Source organism: Lissotriton helveticus, chromosome 6 (genome assembly GCF_964261635.1).
Source record: "Lissotriton helveticus chromosome 6, aLisHel1.1, whole genome shotgun sequence".
NCBI classification, from domain to species: Eukaryota; Metazoa; Chordata; class Amphibia; order Caudata; family Salamandridae; genus Lissotriton; species Lissotriton helveticus.
In genome coordinates, this window is record NC_136067.1 from 239,150,039 (window position 1) to 239,176,050 (window position 26,012).

Here is a 26,012-nt window from a genome sequence, read left to right on the forward strand (position 1 = left end):
ATGTACAATATGTCATCGCTTGTGCTCCTTGGACCAATAATAAAGTATAGGAATGATAAGGTCAGTGATGAGATTGGTTGGTTAAGTCGAATGAATAATTGAAGATTTTTGTATACCTTGGTTTGATTAGGAGCATTGTGAAAGGTGCAGTTTCTTCTAGTCAATAATCCCGACTCTACATGGTAGCTAAATATAATTAGCTCTGCGACAGTAGAAGATGTGATGTGAATGCATATTACTTTTGCTATTTCTATTGTCTCATTGATTGATGGTGTGAATAATTGGAAATGTGTTTGTCCCTGGTCTAGTCATTTGAAATCACAAATGGGAACAGTTCAGTAGTTACTAGCACTACCACCACTTTAATTTGTTCTGGCCAGCTTGGATCAGACAGTAATCTGATATAAAATAGCTCAGTTAGATCAACTCTTCATTGTGCTGGATTTCTATGACCTCAGCTGTACTCAAGCAATAGGAATACTATATACCTGTGCTGAATACAATACTCAGTCGTAGGTGAGTGACCAGTAAGTGGTGTACACATCTTATTATAAGCAGCCCATTAATACGAGGCAGAGATGCCAACCATTGCATGGCCCTATTAGGAGAATGTTACATCCAGTGGGTAAATGGGGCAAATGGATTTGAGGAATGAAAATGTGGCCTGTCTTCTACCCCTTGGCCCCTTTTGGCCATCAGCTATGCACCTAGAATCTGCATTATAGAACAAGTGGAAGGAGGTAAAACAAATACCATCAGTGCTTTTCTGAGACTTTTTACTGCTGGGGGGGTGTGGAGGGAAAATCTTTTTTGGCACCCCCACCCCATAACCTCTTCCTCGGTTTCCCTCATTACCACCCTGCGAAAATGCCTCCTCAACCCTCCATAGCCCCTCTCTCACATACATTTCATTTGTTTTAACATGCTGGTGAAGGCTGGCTTTACTAATCCACTCAGCTATCCACATAAAATACAGATCTGTTCTTTGCAGCAGGCATATTAACCCACTGCGATAATTTATGGCTAGTCAAAACTGCCACTAGACAAAACTCCAATCTCCATCCCTAGCAGGAACATTAATCACAAGAGTTATCATGACATTTTTATTGCTGCCTGAAAGCTGGACGCACAAGGAACTCTGCAGCAGGTGTTTTTAAATCGTATATTATTGTTTAACACAGCCCTCCCCCCCCCACGAGGTCAGTGCCTCCCCTCCAGGTCAGCGCCCAATGCTGTCGCATTGATCGCACCACCATAAAGCCGGACCTGGTTTTGTAAATCCCAGGGGCCATGTCCACCGTCAGATACAGAGTGATCCTGGCCCGCTGCCCACACGCTGTCCTCATCACCAGCAAATATTTCTACTCAAAGGTCACTAAGAATGTTTTGTGGAAATGGTCTAGAGGATGTGAGTTAGATCAGTTTTTTATCATCCCCCTTTCCAACAAATCTGTCCATGAAAAACATTTATGACCACTTCAGTAGGTAGCACATGATCTACAAGTAGGACTGTTGCCTTCTCACACGACGTGGAATGCAACACAGGAGTATTTCCACAGTGTGCAAGGTTGCAGCTGAAAGGCTAGAGTTGACATTTATAAGAATGTACATGGAAAATGGAAGGTGCACTCCAATGAAGTCAATTACGCAGAAGGATATTTTGAAATGTCTTCACTTTATTTGTATTCTTTCATTTTCTTAAAAAAGGGGCACAGCCAGCGCATTTCGTTCCCCTAGTGCCATGGGAACTTCGTCAGGGCGTATGTAGAAAACACATAGATATAGTAATTTATGTCACGGGAGCCAAGGTCCTTATTAAAAGTTCTTCAGCAAGGGTGTACCATCCCGGATGTTCAAGTTCTCAATCTAGTCCTAAAGTCAGCATCCAAAATGTTTCCAGAAGAAATGATCCATTTAGATAGATCGATGACCACTATCTTCTTGAATGGGGGGACCTCCTGGTAATAACCACCACTTTTCAGGCCCCCAATTCCGTACTCAAATTCTATAACTGCTCCATATTCAATTCAGGATAAATGGATTATTAGATACTTTGTCTCAATGCAAGTTGCATCTAAATTCGCGCTCCAATCCCAGAGAGAGTAGCGACCAAAGATCTTAGATGCACTCCCTGCTGTGTGAAGATTTGTGCGGAGGTACTGGACTCTTGCGCCATATCGCAGGTGCTGGGAATTTGCCTCACCCTTATAATGGGTGAAATCCCGATGGGATATACATCAATTTCACACTGCAGGGAGTGCACCTGTTGCTAATTGTAACTTTGCATGGCCAGGGAGTTTATCTAAGGTGACCTATTTAGTGATGAATTTTTGTAGGACAAGGAAAGCATAAGCCAGTTAGCTAATACAATTGTGATGGAGCACAGGGGCCCTATATATTGTATAATAGTGAGACACCCAGAAGCTCTTAGACAGTAAGCAGGGGATGCAGATTAATTTATGATCCTTACTCAAGAACAGAATCCCCATCTACAATCCAATTAAATGTTTGAATACTTACATGTCCATTGCTTATCTTTCTGAAATTCATGTCCCCCCTCCTTCTCAATTACCAACCAAATCAACTTCATATGAGTCAACCTTCTCTGATACTCCCTTGAACACTATCTTCATTATCTCAATTGACCCTCCCCCCCACCCCAAACCCATGCATCTCGGGAGAGCTCATCATCTGGTTTAACAAAACTTAACTTCACCAAGTGTTATCCCTTCTTGCTAACCCGTAAAGCACTTGACTTTCACCAACTATTCACACGACCCGTGAACCTCGCCGACATTCTTGATCTACCTCAAAAGGGCTTATATCTCTTGCAGAAAACAATCCTACTACTTAGAGTGATCACCACACCACATCAAACATTTCAACTTCAACCTCCAGTTCCCACTCCCCCACACCATCTGCCTCTGAGACAACTATCCTTACTACACCATGGAAGAAATAAAATCTAGGCTCATTTCAGTTATAACTCTCTTCCACTAAGCCATTCGTTTCAGGGGTATCTGTTAACCATTCCAGGCATGTATTTCCAGGGACTGCTGAGATCATCCACACAGTGGTTCTGCACAAAACGTCATGACCACATCACTAGCAACAGCGTGGGATGGCTGGATGGGGCAACTCAGGTGCAATGTTAGAGAAAATAGAAACTCAAAGTCTTAAAAGGCAATGGAAGAAACAACCACACACTAAGGGGCAGATGTATCGTCCCCATCATTTGTGATTCCCAAATAGCGATTTTTAAGGAATCGCTATTTGGGAATTGCAAATTGGGATGAATGTAGAAATTTGCTATTTTTTAACGATTTCTTAAAATTCCTTAATTGCAATTAGCAAATTGCTAATCGCAATTATGGAATAATTTCCCATTCATTTCTATTGGCCAGGAGGCCCATAGGAATGAATGTGAAATTATTCTCAATTTGCCATTCGCAATTTGCTAATCGCAAATTGACAATAACTTCAAGGGTGCAAGTTGCACCTTTGAAATTGACATGTGTGTGCATGTTGTATGAGCGTCACATGGCACCTTTAGAATTTTCAAAAAGTGCATTTTTAAAAGAATTCGCAAATTACCACCAACTACAAGTTGGTGGTAATTTGCGATTTCTTAGCCTAAATTCACAAAGCGTAAATGCTACATACATAGCATTTAAGGAATCTCAATTTGTGATTCCTTAAATGCTTGCGCAAAATTAAGGAATTGCAAATTTTGCGATTCCTTAATTTTGCGGTGCGATTTTTTGATACATCGCATTTGCCGATTTTTTTTGTCGCAAACAGTGCTTTTTTGCGATTCGCAGCGTTTGCGACAAAAAAACGGATGATGCATCTGCCCCTAAGTGGCTTAATTGACAGCACAGAATCTACATAGCAGCCATCAAAAAGCCAAAATATCTCACACTACCCACCATATATCTCCATAGCAACATCTCCAACATCAGCACAACAAAAAAATCTGGTTTGAGCTCTCCTTAATCCTCATCTTAAAATATTGTTCATGACACGCCTTCAATATTGCAATGCCATCGACTCAGGGCTCCCTAAGAAACTTATTGATCAGCTCCAAAGGCTGCACAACAAGGCCGCTAGCATTTGACGTGATTCCTTCAAACCAGCTTGGACAACCCTTCAGTGGCTCCTAGTGGATTCAGGGATCACTCACAGAAACCTGTCACAACTTTGTTATCATATTCATTTTTTGGTTTGTATATTCTTAAAATAGCACATGTGAATGCTCTGCATTTTGTCATGTGCTGAAAGTAGTAGTGCACATTTGTGAGACTTAACTTCCCAACACGTGTGACATTTTGCAGCTATTTGTTGGCAGTAAAAATACCTTATGACTTTTTTTTATATATATGCTTACATGTTGTCTGCAAACTGAAGGAAATTGCAGTTTTACATAATGTTTGTAAACAGATTAATTGAATCATTCACAAAACATTGTAATGACTTATGTAATACAAATACTGTGTAGTAGTTTCCCAATATTGTTCCAAGTATGGCACTGATTGGTATGTGCTCCGACAGACCTCTTGCAGTGTACAAGGAAGTTGTCACCTAAATATTTCGAATAGAAATCATCAATGCTTGCCACTAGTTGAAGGTCTATAATCTCTCAGCATTTCTAGTATTTACAGCGTGGAACAAGCGGTTCTGCCAAATGGGTTTCCGTGTATATTGTTGACTAAAGGAAATCTGATATACTCTGCAGGTGGCCTTAGGTCTCGTGATGCATGAAATATTTTCTCAGTAAAACGTGCGAGCCACTTTATTAGTAAAGCAAGAACATTCTAGGAGACAATGCAGAAATATGTATTTCTATGTCAAACTGGCCATGTTCATAATTCAACAGAAAAACAGAAATTATTTTCAATAAAACATTTCAGGAAAGGCAACATATTATATCATATTTAAATAAATCATGTTGACTTTCCTTCAGTTGGTAGAGCGTTTTAAAAAATAAATCTCGTTTCAAGTGTTTCGATTAAAGCTGCCTTTCCCAGTCTAGCACAGATTTCTAGAATAGGAAAGTGTTCTGAGGTTTGGTGTACAACTGTATCCCTAGAGCTTGAAAACGTGGATTACTTCTGTGTAAGTGCATTTTCCAACTAGTGCCAGTGTAAGTTTGATCAGTTATTTGCAACAACCGACAGTTGCAAAAACAACATTTGCACAGACTGGCAGGTGCAACAAGCATTGGCAAAGCCAATAGGTCTTAACCTGTGACCTGTTGGTTTTGTCAAATATTTATAGTTAAGCCTCACAGCATTCGTGATGCTGTGCAGGATGACAACAGTAAAAGAAAAAAAAGTATGTGACTGCATTCTGTAAGTGTGCACCAACGGAGCAGCCAAAAAAATTTAAATGCCCGAGCTTTAATGAAGAACCGCTAATCTGAAAGCACGAGAAGTGGCCAAACCTGACCGTTCGTAGAAGATTTCCCTTCATACATCTATCCATCTTTCTTCTTTTGCCACTGTCTACCCATCTTTACCCTCTTACCTTTTTCTTTCATGCTTACTTTCTCAGTTTGTCCCTCGCTCTTTGTTGTTCCCTATTTTCCTTCACTCAGCAGCTCAAAGACCTCTGTCGTGGGTTTACCTCACAGTGACATTTATGGGGATTTTGTCTTCCCACACATAATAAATTAATGTTCTAGGGGGAAACAGTTCACTAGCCCATCGAGTCAAGAGGCAGCCCCCACTTCACTGCTAGAGTGGGGGGGGGACACTACATGCTTTGCACATGCCTACAAAATGATGCAGCTGCTTTTTTGGTTTTATTTACCGAACCAAGACGGATCAGTAACTATGAACAAAACAAAATATGTAAAAGTTTAAAAGCAGATGGGAAACAGTAGCAAAGGGGAAGGGAAGCAACACGAGGGAGGGCTGGTGCACATGAAAGCAACCAGAGGAAAGCAGGAGACGCAGAATCAACTCAGTAGCGGCTCTCACAGGTAAGAACGGTGGGCGGGATCGGAGTGGTGGAAGTCGTACAGACGACAGGATGAGTAATATTAAATAAATAAAACCACGTATTTTTTGGCTTGCCCCATCGCGACATCTGTCGACTTTTTACCTCCCCCCAACTCGCCCACAGCTCTTACCTATGCAAGCTTCTTCTGCATTAACAGGGGGAAGGGAGTGGTTCAAAGAGTGCTGTGACAGATTATTGATTAAAAAATATTGAGTCATTAATATCGTGGGTCAGAAATATCGACAGCAAGAATATTGTGGTCAAGAAACACGATTAAAGGTGAGTAATATTGATTTTAAAAATACTAAAGTGTTTAATATCGTTTGCAAAAGTATAGTTGCTAGAAATATAAGTTTTTTATCAATGTTATGTATTTTAGTATATCTATATATATAAAAACTAATGTATGTCTGTCTGTTTGTCCTTTATGCATTACTACACCATTCATCCGATCGCCATGAATCTTTGGGAAGTTGTTGAGTACGCTCCCGTGAAGGTTTCTGGCATAATTTTTTTTTAATATCGGCCCCCCAGGGCCCTCATAATCTTTCAAATACTGAAATTGTCAGCGAATTAGCGAGCATCGTCGACAGTTATGACCCCCAAACGGAAATCGATTGGTCGATCTACATCTGAAGCACGAAAGAAAAAGGCATTACGAGCTTCAGAAACAGACGAGCAACGGGAAGCAAGATTAGAAGCTGTTCAAATACAAACTGCTCAAGCCCGTTCTTCTCAAACGAACGAGCATTGAGAATCAAGATTGGAAGCTGATCGAGTACACACTGCTCAAGCCCATTCTACTCAAACGAACAAGCAACGAGAATCAAGATTGGAAACAGATCGATTACGCACTGCTCAAGCCCGCTCGAATGAAACAGGAGAGCAACGAGAATCAAGATTGGAAACCGATCAATTACGCACTGCTCAAGCCCGCTCGAATGTAACAGAATCAAGATTGGAAGCCGATCGAGGATGCACTGCTCAAGCCACACTTTGAAATGTTTTCCATATTAAAATTAATACGTTTCAATAACAATGACACAATGTAAATTGAATGTTATCATAACAAGTTTCCTTGAATTTCCTTTCTTCTGAGATCGCAGCAACGCGCGACGGGTAAGCTAGTATTTTATATGTATGTGATGTATGTTTTTGTATAAGATTTGCTTGTATTTTTAATATATGTGTTACATTTCTAGTAGTAATTATTTTTTTTTACTTGAATTTTGTGTTTTTTGTTCTGTAGGGGGTTGTGGGTTTATAGGGGAATAGCGTGGGAAGTAATTTAATTATACTAAATTGAGTGATTAATTTATATTTATTAATATTTGTGTAATTAAGATGTTATAATGTTAAATGTGTAAAGTAATTTAATTGGTTGTTAATTCATTTTAAATAATCAAAGTTCTGGCCCCTAGGTAATTTCAGACATCAGGCCTCAAAGTGTACAGAGGCACTTTATTGCTCATTTGCAAAATTGTACATAATGTTTACAGTCCTCGCACCTAGGCACTTCATAGATTTGCACCATGTTACCTAATGTTTATAGTTTTTATTGTATATTACTGTGAATGGGGCCATAATATGTTATTCATTTTATGATTAAAGTGCGACTGTGAGAAAATATGTTATATGTGGTATCAATGTTCTAGTACGACATGTAACTATAGAAACATTCTTTTTGTACAGCTGGACATTGATCGTAGAATTAGGGAATTTTGTCTTTTTACTCTGGATATTAGTGTTCTAATTGCAATTATTTTTGTTAATCAACCAATAAAGTATTTTATATATGTATATAGATATATATATCATTCCACACAAGGTTGCCCCCAAGAAGAAGTCACGCAGGTAAGGGTTACTGCACAGAACGTACCAGGCGGCATGAGTTGCAGCATGTGGCAGGATTCCCAAAAGCCAAACGCGTTTCAAGCATCCCATGTGCTCTTGATCACTGGCAATACTGACACAAGGCAGGCTGATTCAGAACAAGCTTTATTGAAATAACGTGTCCCGCCCCAGTGGGCGCAGGCATTGTGGTACTTGAAGTCCGCAGAATAATGCCCCCAGACTCAAGGTTCGTTTCTCCCAGTGGAAACCCAAGCCAAATGTCAGTTAAAATATCAAGCCTTGTTAGGTGAGAGTCCCGTTCACAAAACTGCATTCATGCCAATATTTTCCTGCGATTCAGGCCCCCTGTCTTCCAACGAGCGTCGGTGTTTCCCGGCACTCAGGATCCGCTTGACAAGCGGCAGGACTTCTTAGCGACCGGGCCGGCCGCATTAAATCATTCCACACAAGGTTGCCCCCAAGAAGTCGTCACGCAGGTAAGGGTTACCGCACAGAACGTCCCAGGCGGCATGAGTTGCAGCATGTGGCAGGATTTCCTTTCTTCTGAGATCGCAGCAACGCGCGACGGGTAAGCTAGTATTTTATATGTATGTGATGTATGTTTTTTGTATAAGATTCGCTTGTATTTTTAATATATGTGTTACATTTTTAGTAGTAATTATTTTTTTTTACTTGAATTTTGTGTTTTTTGTTCTGTAGGGGGTTGTGGGTTTATAGGGGAATAGAGTGGGAAGTAATTTAATTATACTAAATTGAGTGATTATTTTATATTTATTAATATTTGTGTAATTAAGATGTTATAATGTTCAATGTGTAAAGTAATTTAATTGGTTGTTAATTCATTTTAAATAATCAAAGTTCTGGCCCCTAGGTAATTTCAGACATCAGGCCTCAAAGTGTATAGAGGCACTTTATTGCTCATTTGCAAAATTGTACATAATGTTTACAGTCCTCGCACCTAGGCACTTTATAGATTTGCACCATGTTACCTAATGTTTATAGTTTTTATTGTATATTACTGTGAATGGGGCCATAATATGTTATTCATTTTATGATTAAAGTGCGACTGTGAGAAAATATGTTATATGTGGTATCAATGTTCTAGTACGACATGTAACTATAGAAACATTCTTTTTGTACAGCTGGACATTGATCGTAGAATTAGGGAATTGTGTCTTTTTACTCTGGATATTAGTGTTTTAATTGCAATTATTTTTGTTAATCAACCAATAAAGCATTTTATATATATATATATATATATATATATATATATATTTATATATATATAATATATATATACGTAAATCACAATGGAACCTCCATACGCTAACCAGCGTTGTGCACGCTGCTTCGACCAACAAAGGAACCACGAACCACAATCTTCAGGCAAGATCTTTATTGACTGCTGTTTTCCTCCTGACGCGTTTCCTGCACCACTTGCCCTTGTTCACATAAATAAAGGATAACAAACGCCATTTTTTTATCTGTGATGCTAGACCTTGTGACAGAACACCGGTGCTAAGCATAGAAAAAATACTAATGTATGTGTCCATCAATCGGCATACAGTCTTTCTTTGATCTTGGATTCGTTTCTTTTTTTAATATTTCTTTTTTTTGCTCCTTGTTTCCTTCTCCCCGTGGTTTTCTTTGTCACATTTCATCTAGTGTCCATGATTCATTATAGGTCAATTTATAATATTAAATATATCCTTTAAATAAGTAGTGGATCCATAATAAGTGCTTTAACTGTTTAAATACATGGGTATAATTAATGTTTTCATTCCATCTGTAATATCAAAAAACAAAAGGGAAAGTTTGATACTTATAACTATAAAATATATAAATATCGTAAAATGCGTTCATAAATACATTGCAGTATATAATATACAAAAATGTGCAAAATACGCAATCTGTTATCATTATATCTCATACTGTCCCATTACCTAAATGTACCTGCTTCATTAATGGAATGAATATACATATATCCCAATCACTTATATGTAAACTTTATAAATAAACCAAATGGGTCTCCTAATATGACACCACCATTCCTGCTTAAATGCATTATTGGTCACACCATCATTAGGACCCATCTATTTTTTAATGTCTGGCACTAGAAACTACAACAATACTCCTACTCAGACTGTGCCGATAGTACAACCAAAAAACTTTATATAAATGTGCAAATCAGCAATATTTTTAATGTGCTAATGCTCAAAGTGTTCTAACCCATATATTTCATTGAAAATGTTAAAAACGTTTGTATAACAAAAGAGAGAACAGACCTTTGCACGTGAAAAACACCCCAAACAGAATAAAATTCAATTCTAAGTGTATCCAAAAATCCTAGGTTGCTGCTCAGCTAAATATCTATATACAACAGAAAAGATCATTCATATTCATAGCCAACTAACTTAGTTATATCCTATATATGAGGGAACCCCCCACTCCTATGGACTGTACCAATATTGTACAGGTCAAAATTACTTTTTACAGAAAATTGTGCAGGTCTTCCGTGTTATTCAGTCCATACGGAAATTTGGTATTGAGCTCTAAAATCATTTTTGTCCCCAACTGTCTGAGGGCTTTTTCGCGGTCCCTTCCCCAACGCTGTTTAGGAATGGCTGCTGCCACAAAATAACTCAAGCAGCTCAGATCATTATTATATATTACCTACTGGCGGTCGCCAGTAGGTAGTTATAGATAGAACCTAGTTTCCATAGGAAGTCCACCACATTCTATTTGGAATAACTTTTGCACCGGCTGACGAATACACGCGAAATTCTCCAAGAAAATGGCCTGCTCTGCTCCGCTCCTTCCCTGAAAGTTTCGGGGCGATTCGTGAAGCAGGGGCCGAGAAAAAAGGGGGATTCCAAAACGTATTTTCCCCATGCAATTTTCCATAGGGACGTTTAAGTGAGGCTACAGCCCGAACTGCTGAACGGAATTACACCAAATTTGACAAAAAGGTAGAGTTTGGTTCGCAGATTACGCTTTTTGTTAAATGGTGTAAATCCGTTCAGTAGTTCCTTAGAAATTCAAAAGTAAAATCATAGATACAGCTATAGATGAAGTATTGTACGCGTACCTTCACGAGCACGAGCTTTATGCTAATTGGCTGTCAACACTCCAGACCAGGAAGTGTTGGCAGCCATCTTGTGCCTCGGTAGAACCGAGGCACAAGAAAACAGAAAAAGAAACACAAAAAACGCGAAAAGGGGGCAGGGTAGAAACACCCTGACCCCCTAGGCCTGCTTAGGGGGTCCCACAAGGATCCCCTAGGCCTGCTTAGGGGGTCCCACAAGGACACCCAAGGCCCAGATTATTATTTTTTTTAAATAGCGGAGTACGCGTAGGTACACCGCCGATAAAAAAAAAGGCTTTTTTTAAGCCCCCGGGGGGGGGGGCAAATCCCGGGTGCAATTTACTCTTGCTAAAGGGGGGCCCAGAGGGGCCCCCCAGCCCCGGGGAATGCCATCCCGTTGGGCTTCTTTTTTTTTATAATAAAAGGGGGGCCCAGAGGGGCCCGCAGCCCCGGGGACCGCCACCCCCTGGGGCTTCAATATTATGTATGCGGGGGGCTCACGCCCCCCCCCCCCGCAGCCCCGGGGACCGCCACACCCAGGGCTTCTTTTTTTAAAAATAAAAAGCAAAACACCTGTGTGGAGGGCTCAAGCCCACCCCACATGCCCCGGGGACCGCCACCTCCTCGGGGCACTAATATTTAAAATAGGGGGGTCCGCGACGGACCCCCAGCCCGGGGGACCACCACCGCCGAGGGCTTTTAACTGTTGGGAGGGGGGCCGCGTGGCCCCCCTCTAGGAGCCCTTGATGGCCTTGGGGACCACTAGGGCCGGCTCCTGCAGTGTCCCGGGGTGCCTACCCCCAGGACACTGCTGTTTGATATGGTATGGCGGGAGCCTCGTGGCTCCCGCCCTACCTTACTAAACTGCTTGGGTTTTTGAAAGAGAGAGCAGGAAACCTGCACTCTCTTTCAAAAAGCAAAGTGGATTGCTTTTCTGCATGGGGAGCAGCATGTTAGCTGCTCTCCATGCAGAAAAGCAATGCCGGCTCCCACAGGATGCGGGAAGCCGGCAGGGACTGTGGGGGGGTTGGGGACCCCCCCATTGGCAGGCCCCAGGGGATGGGGTCCCCGGGGCCAGAAGTGGCCCGGGAGGGGGGGCAACGTGGCCCCCTCCCAAAAAAATATTGAAACACATACAAAAAATGGCAGGCCCCGGGGGATGCGGTCCCCGGGGCCAAAAGTGGCCACATGAGGGGGGCAAAGCAGCCCCCCTCCTAATTACAAAAATAAAATCAAAAAGGCCCATGTCCCAGGGGATGGGGTCCCCGGGGCAGAGTATGACCTTGGGAGGGGGGGGGCCATGCGGCCCCCTTCCCGATTTAATTTTTTTTAATTAAAAATTGGGGGCAGGCCCTGGGGGATAGGGTCCCCAGGGCCCAAAAAAAAAGGAAAAAGAAGGGGGGGCTACACAGCCCCCCTTCTTAAAAGTAAAGAAAAAAAAAACGGGATCGGGAGGAGGCCACACCTCTGGGCTAGTTGGCCCCCATGGACCCCCAGTATGCAAGGGGACTTAATCCCCCAACTTGAAACGTGCTACGGGGTGTGTTTGCACAGTGGTGAAGGTAGGGGGCGGGGCTTGAGGTGATATGTGTGCAAACGTGCGCGTTTTAAGTTGGGGAATTAATTCCTCTTCAATCCAGAGGTCCCATAGGGGCCAACTAGTCTAACAGGTACCTCCAGTAAGCACCACGGAGCTGTGTTGCAGAGTGTTGTGAAAAGGGGGCGTGCCCTCTGAACACCTCTCTGCAACGCAGCTCCCTGGCGCATGCTGGAGGTACCTGGTGGGCTAGTTGGCTCACAGGAGACCTCAGGATTGAAGAGGAATTAATTCCTCAACCTAAAACGTGCCACAGGGAGTGTTTGCACACATGTCACCTCAGGCCCCGCCCCCTTCCTTCACTATTAAGCAAAATATTCCTCTAAAATCAGCCGAACTACGAATTCCGATTTACTCACCTGCTATCACGAGAGACGTCAGTGCTGCATCTTTGAGCCGAGTACGGACCCTGAAAAGTAAATCAAATCATACTTACAGTAACTTGAATTTCCTTCCATAGGCTAAAATTGACTGGTTTCCCTTGGAAATTTGTCTAAGTGTGGAGTTTTGGAAGTTTAAAGAATTCCTCAAAAATCAGCCGAACTACGAATTCCAATTTATTCACCTGTTATCAGGAGAGACCTCAGTGCTGCATCTTTCAGCCCACTACTGATCCTGAAAAGTAATTCTAATCGTAGTTACAGTAACTTGAATTTCCTTCCATAGGATAACATGGAAAAATTTCCAAGGGAAACCAGTCAAAGTGTGGAGTTTTGGAACATTGAAAAAATTCCTCTAAAATCAGCTGAACTACGAATTCCGTTTTACTCACCTGTTATCAGGAGAGACCTCAGTGTTGCATCTTTCAGCCCACTACTGATCCTGACAAGTAATTCTAATCGTAGTTAAAGTAACTTGAATTTCCTTCCATAGGCTAACATTGACTGGTTTCACTTGGAAATGTTTCTACGTGTGGAGTTTTGGAACTTTAAAAAATTCCTCAAATAACAGCCGAACTACGAATTCCGATTTACTCACCTGTTATCAGGAGAGACCTCAGTGCTGCCTCTTTCGGCCTACTACTGATCCAGAAAAGTAATTTTAAACGTACTTACCAGTAACTTGAATTTCCTTCAATAGGATATCATTGCCTGCTATATAAAATATATATAAATGAAAAAAATATAAAATAAAATAAATATTACAATTTCAATATTTTTTTTAATTTTTTTTTTCCAATTTATATTAAAAATATGTAATGTAATTTAAAAAATAAAATATCTAAAAATAAATACTTTAAAACAATGTAGTAAGTCAGTATAAAAAAATATAACAATTAATACATTTAAAAATGATCATTTACAAAACCTTTGAAATTCACTGAAAAAAACATAGGTTTCAGCCACGTTATAGTTAGGAATTAGCATTTAAAAAACCTTTAGAAATTCACTGAAAAAAACCATAGGCTTCACACATGTTATAGTTAGCTGGGCATTTCACTCATACAAAACCATTGAAATTCCCCCGTTATAGTTAGTTCATCTAACTATAACTCGCGTGCACGCAATGCATTGCTGATTACGTCACATATTACATCACTCATGACATGGTCAGTGACATCACTCATGACATCACTCATGACATCTCAAATGACATCACTGATGACATCATCCTTGTGAAAGAGTGGCAAACCTCCTCTCACCCTAATATTACCTTTGATACACACATTCAAAAATACAAACTAAAATTGAAAAAAAATGGAGATACAAATACCAGTTACAACAACCTATTCAGTAATTCCAACATCTACATACACATCCACTCATTCACCAACAGTTCTATATAGTCACTCATACATGTATGTACTCATACACCTATACATCCTGTTACACACCGATACTCATCCACAGAGTTACTCACACACATACTCACACATGCAAATAAACTATCAAATATCCATTTACTTGCATATGCAGCTATACACACACACCGCTACACTTACTTCTACAGAAACGTACACATACTTACTCTCTTAAACAATCACTTATCGAAACACATACTTATTTATACAGGAACTCTTTTAAACTCTCACTCTCACATATACTCACTTATATACATCAATACTTACATATACTAGTTTAAAACATATGCAGTTACTCATAAAGACACTATTGAGACAGTCATTCACTCACTAACACACCCATACACACACTCATACACCCATGCAGCCCTCCACACATGCTGTCTTCAAAACACATACAAACAGTGAGTCACTCATTCGTGCATCTATACGCTAAGTAATATCCCCCACCGAACCATACAGACACTCATACTGATACTCAAAAACAAACTAATAACCTAAATACACACTCATGTAGCTACTCACCAACCCATGCAGCCACATATACACAAAGTGAGACACTGATACAGATATTTAAATATTTAAACATTACTTGTTAATACATGTATTCACTAAGATACACTTAATAAGTCAGTTATACAATCAATTTTACAAAAAAACATCCATTTAGACACTTATTTACCCATTTATTCTTCCATTGACCTTTAGATATACATATATAAAAAATATTTATTTTTCAGAAAGGCACACATTCACTGGATGATGTCATCAGTGATGTCATTTGAGATGTCATAAGTGATGTCACTGACCATGTCATGGCTGATGTAATATGTGACGTCATCAGCAATGCATTGCGGGCGCGCGAGTTATAGTTAGCTGAACTAACTATAACGGGGGAATTTCAATGGTTTTGTATGAGTGAAATGGCCAGCTAACTATAACATGTGAGAAACCTATGGATTTTCAGTGAATTTCTAAGGTTTATTAAATGCTAATTCCTAACTATAACGTGGCTGAAACCTATGGTTTTTTCAGTGAATATATATATATATATATATATATATCACCTCGGATCCCCTGGGCTCACGTAGTCACCACAGAAGTCACGGCACCACAGCAGCTAAGTTCAAGTTTCTTTAATAATACACAAACACCATGTGCATTAGCAACAGGACGGCCTATGCGTTTCGACTATACTTAGTCTTCAACTAGACCATAGAGTCCCTTGTGTCTAGACAATTTATGTTGTGCTCTGTGTTTAGTACCCTTGTTAGTTTCCATACCCTTTAAAAACAACTAGACTACCAATTCTGAGTATGAACTCACGGCACATTATGGTCGCCATTTTTACACCTTGTGTCTATTCGCCTCAAAATTTTCAGTAAAGTACTGAAATAGTAATGAGTTTCTAAAGTGTAGTGTGCATCATGTGAAGTACTCAAATAAAATTATACTTTTCACATTCAAAATGAGATTTTACATAGACCAAGGTGCAATTTTTGTACACATTCCAAAGTTCATTTTAAGAGTTCTTCTTCATGGGTTCATTTCTAAAAATCATATTAAAAAGATAATTGATTCTCTCAGTCACAAATATCCGTAAAGTACATTTTTTCTACAAAAGTTGCTAAGGAAAGGCATGAATTCATTTAGGGTTAAAGCTTTTGGTGATTATGGTGATTGATCAGTTCATTATGTGCAAATGTCCGAAGAGAGTTGTCAATTGATATTTCTTTTTCTTTTCTCTTTCTTGTTTTCTTGTATTCATTATATTATCTTTTTTCAACCATAATATATGTTCTAAAGTAGATTTATCCTCCCTTAGAGGTGATGTCCTTTTTCAAGGTAAGGGAGTCTATCTCTGCACACAAGGTGATCACATCCATGAGGGTGCATTTCATCTATTTTCTCTATGTTTTGCCAACCCTATATATTAACTAAGTGAATCAGTTCGCTCCCTTGAGTTCGATTATTTCCTTCTTTGGCTATCTGTATCTCCTAGGGCTTGTTGTTACATAACTACGTATGAGATCATGTCCATACAATGCTGAATGAGAGGTTGGATTATTATGGTTATATCATTGATCACATTCACATTACTTTTCCAGATGTACATGAAGCTCTGCGTCCAAATTGTGCCCGTGTGGGAATTCCGTTCCCATGCCGAGAATCATCCTGCTCTCCATCTTTCTTAACTTCATAGTCCGATCTCCTCCTCTCTCAGAAATCTTGGCGATTTTTAGACCTGAGTATATTAGTTTACTACAGTCTGCTTGGTGTTGTTCATTGAAATGTTTCGCCATGGGATAATTCGGGTCGTTGTTTTTGATCGCACGCAGGTGTTGTAGGATTCGCAGTTTCAATTTGTTAATTGTGCTCCCGATATAGTCTCTTCCACACGGGCATTTGAGTCTATAAATTACAAATCTGGAACCGCATGTGATGTGATCTGTGATCTTTTCAGTTTTGCCACTCTGGAGTGTGTATTCTTTGATGTTCTGTCCATGCTCGCAGGCTTTGCATTTTACACACTTCCAGAACCCTGGTGTATTCAGCCAAGACGTTTTCTCCTTCGGCTTCATCTCAAAATGACTTTTTGTCAGAATATCTCCTAAGGACGCTGTTTTCCTGTAGATGAGACTTGGATAGGGTGTTAGGTGTTCCTTTAGAGTTTCATCCAGCAGGAGAATTTCCCAATTTTTCTTTATCACCCTCTTAAGATTGTGACTCTGATTGTTAAAGTCCATAATGAGACGTGTTTGGTTCCCTGACTCCTCCAATTTTCTTTTCTCTGGTTTTTCCTGACCTCCCGTTATTTGTATTTGTTCTTTCCGAGAGATCAAGAGATCCGCTCTATCCTTTAGATGCATGCGAGATTTTGCTGTCATCAGGACTTCCAATGGGTATCCTCTGGAGAGGAAACGACTGAACATTCTTTCTATTTCCACATTCAAATCTTTTTCTTCAGAGCAGTTCCTTTTAGCCCTTAGCATTTCTCCGTATGGTTTCCTCCATTTTAAGTTAGGAGGATGACCGCTGTTAGCATGGAGAATGCTGTTGCAGGATGTAGGTTTGCGGTACATTTTAGTGCATAGTTTGTTGTTGCGTATTTCTACTTCTACATCCAAGTAAATCACATTGATGTCGCTGATGGTTGAAGTGAAATGTAAATTGTACCGATTGTTTTCTAGAGAGTCTATGAAGGTCTGTAGCTCTGTCTGATTTCCGTCCCATATTAGGAAGAGGTCGTCGATATATCGATACCAACTTTTTATCTTCTGATGTTTCTTGTTCTCTTCCAATAGAACCTCTTTTTCCCAGACGGCCATCAGTAGATTTGCATATGTGGGGGCAAAAGATGTTCCCATTGCCGTCCCCTGTTGTTGTAGATAGAGATTGCCTTGGAAGAGGAAAATGTAGTGTGTCAAGCAGAAGGTCAACATCTCGATCAACATGGCAGAATGTTCCAGAAAGTTTATTGATCTTTCCTTCAAGAAAGAATTTACAGCCTCTACACCATCCTGATGTCGTATGGATGTGTAGAGCGAGGAGACGTCGATGGTTGCCATGAGAAAACCCGTCTCCCATTCCATGTTTTTTAATTTATTTACAAAATCCATGGTATTACGTAGATAGGAGGGTAGTTTCATTGCATAGTTCATCAGGAAGATGTCTATGAATCTTGAAGTTGATTCTAGTAGAGATCCGATTGAGCTAACAATAGGTCTTCCGGATGGTCTATTTATCGACTTGTGCACTTTCGGCAGAAAGTAAATTGTTGCCGTGATGGGGTTCTCCGTTTTTAGGTACATGAGTTCTTCAAAGTCGATCAGTTCTCTGTCTTTCCATGCTAGCAGGAGGTTATGATATTCTTCCATCCATTTTTCAATAGGATTCTCTTTCATTAGTTGGTAATGTTCTTTGACTCCTAACTGACGGTTTGCTTCCTCCACATAATCCGAGGTGTTTTGGATCACAATGTTACCCCCTTTGTCTGAGGCTTTCATAATTATGGTGGGGTCATTTTTGAGTTCTGACATGGCTTTATATTCATTCGGTGTGAGGTTCCAGTTCTTTTTCTTGTGGATTATCTTCTGGTTTTGAGTCGAATTGTTGGCTGGTCTTAATGGCATTCTTGTGATTTCCTCCACCATGATCTCTTGAAACAGGTCAATTTTGTTGCCAGCTGGTAATTGTGGGCAGTATCTGGATTGTTTTTTAAGGCCACTCTCTCCTCCTCTGTTGGTTGCCACCCCATTTGTGTTGCAAAAATTCTATATCCGAGACTATAGAGTCTTGAGTGTCTTCCATATTGGGGGACACATCTGTGTCTAGAGAGGTTAATGTTTTTAATGCTGGAAGATCTTTCTGCAAGATTGGTAATGGATCAGTTTTTTCCTTTTACGGGTTCCCGGGTGATGGTTTCTTTTCCAGGAAGTATTTTTTAAGTTTAACTTTCCTACAAAATTTGTAGAGGTCTATTCGTGCGTTCGGGTAGTCCAATTCGTTGTTCCGGCAATAGGATAGTCCCCTGTTCAGGAGCTTAATTTGGGAGTCTGTTAAGATTTTGTTTGGGTTTGTCTTCATCTTCAGGAGAGCTATTTTTGTTTTCCTTTTCCTCTCTTTGGTTTTGTTTCTTCTCCTGCCCCTTCTGGCGTTTTTTGCTGTCCTCTCCACCATATTTTGGATCTGCCTCTTCCTCTTTGCCGCGTTATCATTTGGGCTAGTTGCATCTCCCCCCGAAAATCCAGTGGCGTTGTAACTGCATCTTCCTCCGCAGAACTTATCTCTGAAATATCCACGTTGTCTAAGATTGTTGCAGAGGTGCCAGCACATTTGTCCATTACCACTCTACTTCTTAGTGTGTCATACTTGCGGGCAAACGTGTAGATGCGCCCATTCGCATAGTCTAACCTGTCTCTTGTGAACTTGTGCGCTTTTCTCTTCTCCACCTCTGTTTCATGTTTATTTATTTTCTTCTCCATGCTGTCAATTAATTCTTTATTTTCCTCAGATGGAGGAAATTTTGCCAGTTCTGAATCCAGTACTTGGATGATCGCTGTTATTTTGTCCAATTTTCTCTCCGCATGTATGATTAATGTCCTCATTATTTTGAATGAACATTCATTTGTATCCTGTTGCCACTGTTTAATCAGATCTGGATCTAAGTCATTCAATGTGGGCATGATTAAGATTCGAAGCCCCCTTGGGACCCTCTTAAATTCGATGTATTTTTCCAAGGTTGTCTTTTCCCACCATTTGTTGACTTCCATGATCCTATTCTGTTGGAGTTCCCTAATGACATTCAGGATAGTCCTCTTCTCCTTTTCCCCTGTTGTGCCTTTCTTATTAGATCCTGTGTTTGTGTTAGTTAGGGGAACTGCTTCGTTATTCAACAATTCACTTGCCCTTTGTTGGCGATTTCTTGATTTATCAGCCATGGTTCAGATACTCAGGTTGGTATTATTTTCGATTTGCTGAATTACACTGGTGTTTTTTATTTGTGTTTATTCTGTTCAAAGGATTTCCTGCCGGCTGCTCCCAGACCTGACAGGTTCCAGATGTTGCTGCTGTTTCTTTCTTTGCTGTGGGCAAAGATTAAGTTGTGCGATATACTTGTTGGTGTGAACGAGTACTCTGTTCATGTTTTTTAATTCTTCTTCGTTGCACCGCTGATTTAGTTGGGCCGTTTGTGGGACCCGTGGGTGTTGTTTTTTCTTTCTTCTTATGTTGTTTAATTTCGGCTTTTTCAATATCGGCTGATGTGTTTTAGATTTGGAGGTGTACAGCCTTGCGCTTTGATCGCCGTTTTGCTCGCCCCGGCTACTCCCCCCGGCAGTTCGTACGATCAGCTGGAGGCTGCGAGCTCCAGCCGCTCCCGCGCAGCCTCCGCCGCGCTGCAGAGTAGCTCGATGCCCGCCCAGCCCCTGCCCTGTGTACTCACCTCCGCGGCTTTCACCGTCCCACTTCCGCGTCTTCCCTTGATTGCAGCTCCGTGAAGACGCTGGCCAGGTTCCAATGCTTTCTCGCTTGTAAAGTAGGGGCGTCAGTCCGTTTCAAACGAAAGGGCAATTATCGCTGGATTGGGTTGTGGACTGCTATTCCTCCCTCGCGAGTGCCTGTGATATGCGTTCCAGACGTCGCATATAAATCACCTCGGATCCCCTGGGCTCACGTAGTCACCACAGAAGTCACGGCACCACAGCAGCTAAGTTCAAGTTTCTTTATTAATACACAAACACCATGTGCATTAGCAACAGGACGGCCTACACGTTTCGACTATACTTAGTCTTCAACTGGACCATAGAGTCCCCTGTGTCTAGACAATTTATGTTGTGCTCTGTGTTTAGTACCCTTGTTAGTTTCCATACCCTTTAAAAACAACTAGACTACCAATTCTGAGTATGAATTCACGGCACATTATGGTTGCCATTTTTACACCGTGTCTATTCGCCTCAAAATTTTCAGTAAAGTACTGAAATAGTAATGAGTTTCTAAAGTGTAGTGTGCATCATGTGAAGTACTCAAATGAAATTATACTTTTCACATTCAAAATGAGATTTTACATAGACCAAGGTGCAATTTTTGTACACATTCCAAAGTTCATTTTAAGAGTTCTTCTTCAAGGGTTCATTTCTAAAAATCATATTATAAAGATAATTGATTCTCTCAGTCACAAATATATATATACTAAAGACACCAGTGTAAAGTTCTTGCTTTTTCAAAAGGGAAACTGGCAAGTTTCTATAAGTAGCAAAACAAGCAATTTTGAGTTAGAGGTATTGACATTGTAATGGATTTTTTTTTACAGTTATGTCTTATATATTAGCAATGTAAAGGCAAACGAAATTGATAAATCCTAAAAGCTATCTAAGCCATGATCGTCAGTGTCTGCTATGCCTCTGCAGCGATATGGGCAATAGGAGATTGTGCTCTCAAAGCACGCAAACATCCTGTTGGCTGTTGATGAGTGGCAGCTCAATATGCTCTGTCGCTCTGATAGCTTGTCTGTGCAGGTCATGTTACTGGCAGTTGCATGTCCCAATTATGATAACTACGCAGTGCCCGGTCAAGTTGGTGGATACTGTGCCACTTGAGAGACAACGAGCAGGTGGTAGTCATACTAGACAGCAATGAATGGTGAAAGGCAGGGCTTCTGGAATGATGCAATTTAGAGGCCACTGCTACGAGACACAAAGGGAAACGCAAAATGGGAGGGAGTCCCTTGAAGGCGACTCGTGCCTCTCATTTGTGGGAGGAAAACCTGCTTGTCTGTCAGATCATTGCCCCGACCGGCTCAACAGAAACTCGCTGTTGTATGGTGTAGTCAAATTGGCCCCAAGCCTACACACTACTATAACATGAAGTATTACAATGCGTCACAATGATACTGTAGACAGTGATGAAGTTGTGTCGTAAGGGTGAACATCACATAGTTCTGATTTTACAGCCACAAGTACAATAAACACAAGAACTCATATGCCACCTGTCGCCAGTTATGGAACCGCCTATAGACTATCCTTAACCAGCAGCTCATGGTCCATTCAGCCCCTCATCTGATTAGTTCACTGTGTGACCCCTTTTTGCCTTCTTTTCCACCAAATACTACCCGCTGTCCCAACAACTCACCACATACTGCGACCACACCCCATTCCTTACCCACATCCTTGTCATTGATTTCAAGATGATTGTCCAGATCCATACAGAACTTGGACACAAGAGATGCTTGAGATTTTGCAGTTGTTCCTGAAAAAAACATGGTGGGATAATGTTGCACCATTTTAACACTGAATCATATGGTAAATAGCAACATATATTCCAGGGAATCCAACCTAAGAACAACAGCTGAACCCTTAAGAGAGATCGCACCTATCCTGATATCCCCATGTATTAGGAAGAAAAGAAAAACCATGTACCTGGCAGTGTGCACACATTTCAAGCACCCACTGCCAAGATGTGGTCATAACGTGGCTATATAGGTTCAAACAAGGTACAGAGGTGCATCATGCAACAGTTATATATCAAAGTAACAAGAAAGTACAATTCTATTTCCAGAGATGTATTTCAAATCTTCTTTTAATTCAGTTATTTTCACATGAGATGTATGTACTGCGGAATGGACTTCTTCTGGGCAAGCGTCAAATAAACGTATATGATGGTGATGCTTCAGATTTACCCATCCATTTGTAAAGGTTGAGCATAGTCTAACCGTATATGTATTACTTCGAGCCTAATGTATATGAGAAGAACCGTTCAGTTAGGGGTAATATAGATAGTCAATCAGGGTGAGTCCACTCCTGGAACTTCCAAATAAGGAGGCCAAGGGTACATAAAACCTAAAAATGGCACAAGAATCCAGGCCAATACCGCATCCGTGCCTTGCTGAGACCTACACACAACTGTGGGCTTGATTAATCATTTCTAAGTGTAGCGCCTTGTTATGAATGCTCTCTATATTTTTACTTATTAGAAAGTAGTTTCAATTTTTGAAGTAGAAAATTAATTGCGTTGAGAATAAAACGCACATTTAGTTATGGACAGCACATCCTCCTCCACTCCGGCAGACTCAGGCACATTCACATACATCTTAGAGGAGGGGGAGGGATACCTATGAGAAGGCTTGTGCTCACAAAGAGGTTCTGTGCATGAATGAATAAAACCAAAAAATAAGTGAGCAGGGAAAACTTGCTGGGTGGATGAGGGGGCGAAGTAGGTCCCATTGTGTGAACGCATTGTGGAATTGAAATTACGCCAGCTGAAAGCTTTTTGATGGAAACGTATAACATCCAGAGCTGCCTACAATGCCAAGCCGAGATAAGCTGAAGAAACACGGACACAAGCAGTGACCTTTGTGGGAAGGGTGAGGTGGTGTGGGGAACGGCACGGGAAGATTAAGTGATGGGTGAAGCAGAAAACACCAGCTGCCTGAGTTTGCCTCCGAGAGCCAACAAACACAAGATTTCAAACACATGAGAGGAGGCAATCCAAAATTATAGTGTGCCAACTAACTTAAATGGCTAGAGGCAAAATAAGACCTGCAACAGGACCAGTAGCCATGGAAGGGAAGACACAGCAAAAGGAGGGACAAATGAAAATGATTTACCAATGAAATGTAAGGAATTTAGAAAGGCACTCGAACCAACCAATAAAAAACATAGGCGTGCCTTAAAGCCCATAGAGTAGATGCAGCATGTCTCGAAGAGCCGGCACATTTGCTGCCTAGGGGAGACCTAAAAATGGGGCATCCTGTATTCCTTTGAACAATGGTAATTAAAGTACAAAAAAACAAGTGCTATACAAGAATTTCAATTTCCAAACAAAACTTATTGCAGTCATGAGTTACACAAAAAAATATATATATTAGATGTTTATCTAAAAAACAAAAGAAGCAAGTACAACAAAAGATGCAGATGTTTCAGATTTGGATTTAAAGCATTGCTTTTAAGAGACTGATCATCATAATGTATTCAAACAACAAGGTGCTCCATGTGAGGGCAGCAGTGAAAATGGAAACTCAGCACAACAGAACTAGAATGCCTACATTTATACAACTTCTCCCTACCCCATTTGAATTTGTTATATCTGATGACCATGCAGATCAGGAACCAGTTTTGACTAGCGCTACTGGATGTCCTTCGTGGCAACAATAGTAGTGCTTGGTGCAAACATCCTTTACCACCGTATTGTGAGAGCAGATTTTTGCAGATGGCAATGTGTGTCAAAACTGTACATATTTGTCGTGTTTCATTTTGTTGTAGTGTTCATATGTTTTTTTATGCTGTTGTGTTCTTGTGCTTCATTATTGTTGCATTGTGTGGGCACTGTATTACACTGTGCCTGTTATACTGCGAGCTGTTTTGACTGTTTTCTAGTTTTGTGCCCTGTTACTTTTTAGGGGTGCTGCAGTGTAATATTATTGTGCTATTTTCTGTTGTTTAGAGATGGGAAAATTATTGCTACATTTCGAGTGAAACCAGCAGATTATTTACAAACCTAGTGCTTAATAGTCATTTACTACTGTCTAAGGCAGTGAAGAGCTCCAGCTCTTCAACTGCTTAAGACACCAGTCCTGCCACAAATTATCACTTCCGGTGTTTACTTTTTGTGATATGGCCTGCAATCGCAAGACTCCTTGAACTTCACCTTGACCCATCGCTGTTCAGGGCCGGACTAGCTGCAGTGGCCATTGGCTGTTTTCCAGGTGGGCCAGTTTTGGACCCGTGGTGGCTGTTTCTTTTTGCTGGGGGCCGGTTTTGCATATCGGCCGCCAATAACTAAAGCGGGGGCGGTCCTTTTCACTAACATCCTTCATTTTCAAACCTACCACTTCTTTCCTACAGTCCAGAGAGCGCATTGCTGAACCGATTCACTATATAATTAGTTAATAAGTCTTAGAAACAGACAAGATCATGTAGCAACAACCAAACCAGCTGATAGGCATTTAAACCGTCGGAATGAGATTTCAAAGACAACAGCCAAAATGCAAAGGCATGCAAAAACAGAAAGATACCGATAAACGTGCACAATTTATCTTTGATTTTTTTATTACTGGAATGGGGTGCGAAAATCGTTTCCCCTTTGTAAAAGAACGAAGGGGCATATTACCAAGCCTGGCGATATTAGATTATCGCTGCTTTAGCGGCTGTTTTCGTCGATAATTATATTGCCCTATTAGCAAGCTGTCGCTAACTGATGTTAGCGACAGCTTTGAGGCGATAGCGAGCGGTTTGGGCCCGCCTTTGCATGTCAGCAATAATTATTGTAATGACATGCAAAGTGGGCGAACCCAACCTGTTAGCGACTAAAAACAGTTGCTAACATCTCTATCGCCTATTATCAACGCAGGCGTAGCGATGGAAATATTTGCACTAAGCGTGAATATCTCCAAAAGCTAACGCCTGCTCAGACCAGTTCTTAGCCATTATATCCAATGGGAGGTGGATATTATGGCTAAAACCATATTGGCGTTAATGTGTGAATATCGCTGTATTCTCAGCGATATTCACGCATTTCGCCACTATCGCCGGATATTTTATCGCTTTAGAGATAAACGTTGCTAATAGCACGTTATCTCTGCGATAATATCTGGCGATGCTTGCGATAAAAAAACTCGCTAATCCCCTTTAGCGATAAATATCACTAGTTGTTGGTAATATGCCCCGAAATCCTTTAATCAACCTACAATTTACACAAATAATAAAGTAACACAAAACTTTGACCAGTAAGGACGGGACTGAGTTAAAATCTGTTCTCGGATTGTAGTTTCTGATAAGCAACTGCGAATCCTCATTTAGACATGTACCAGAATAATCTGGGTTAAGAAATCATTTGACAAAAATATATTGCCCTAAATATCGGCCAAAAAAGACGCCACATTGAAGAAGTTAATAGAAAAACGTGTATATATAATGGAATGATATTTCTAACAACGATAGTTAGGACATAATATTGTCAGATTATATTACATTCCATACCAGGGGTGGCGCTTTAAAAAGACTAGGGTGGTCCATTACAAAACCGCTTTGAAATATTATGAGTGCTCATGAAATTGTTTTATTGACCCGCTTGCAGGAGGACCCAACAAATCACCAATAAATACAAACGATTGGAGGCAAGAGTTGAATTACAACAATCGCCAAATATTTTCACAGCCAGGTTGAGTGTGGGCAGTA

The 26,012-nt window shown here is 40.6% G+C and overlaps 1 protein-coding gene across 2 annotated transcripts in view; it reads right to left on the bottom strand.

The window, feature by feature from the left end:
- The window catches only part of LOC144762473 (adhesion G protein-coupled receptor F5-like), a 1,325,307-nt gene that overhangs the window by 987,800 nt on the left and 311,495 nt on the right, over nt 1-26,012 (bottom strand). Inside the window, exon 2 of one of the 2 annotated variants that reach the window (XM_078647687.1) lies at nt 22,000-22,086. The exons of the other annotated variant lie outside the window; for it this stretch is intronic. The gene's annotated coding sequence lies outside the window, so the exon portion shown is untranslated. The remainder of the gene's footprint in view (nt 1-21,999; nt 22,087-26,012) is intronic. 2 annotated transcript variants of the gene reach the window in all.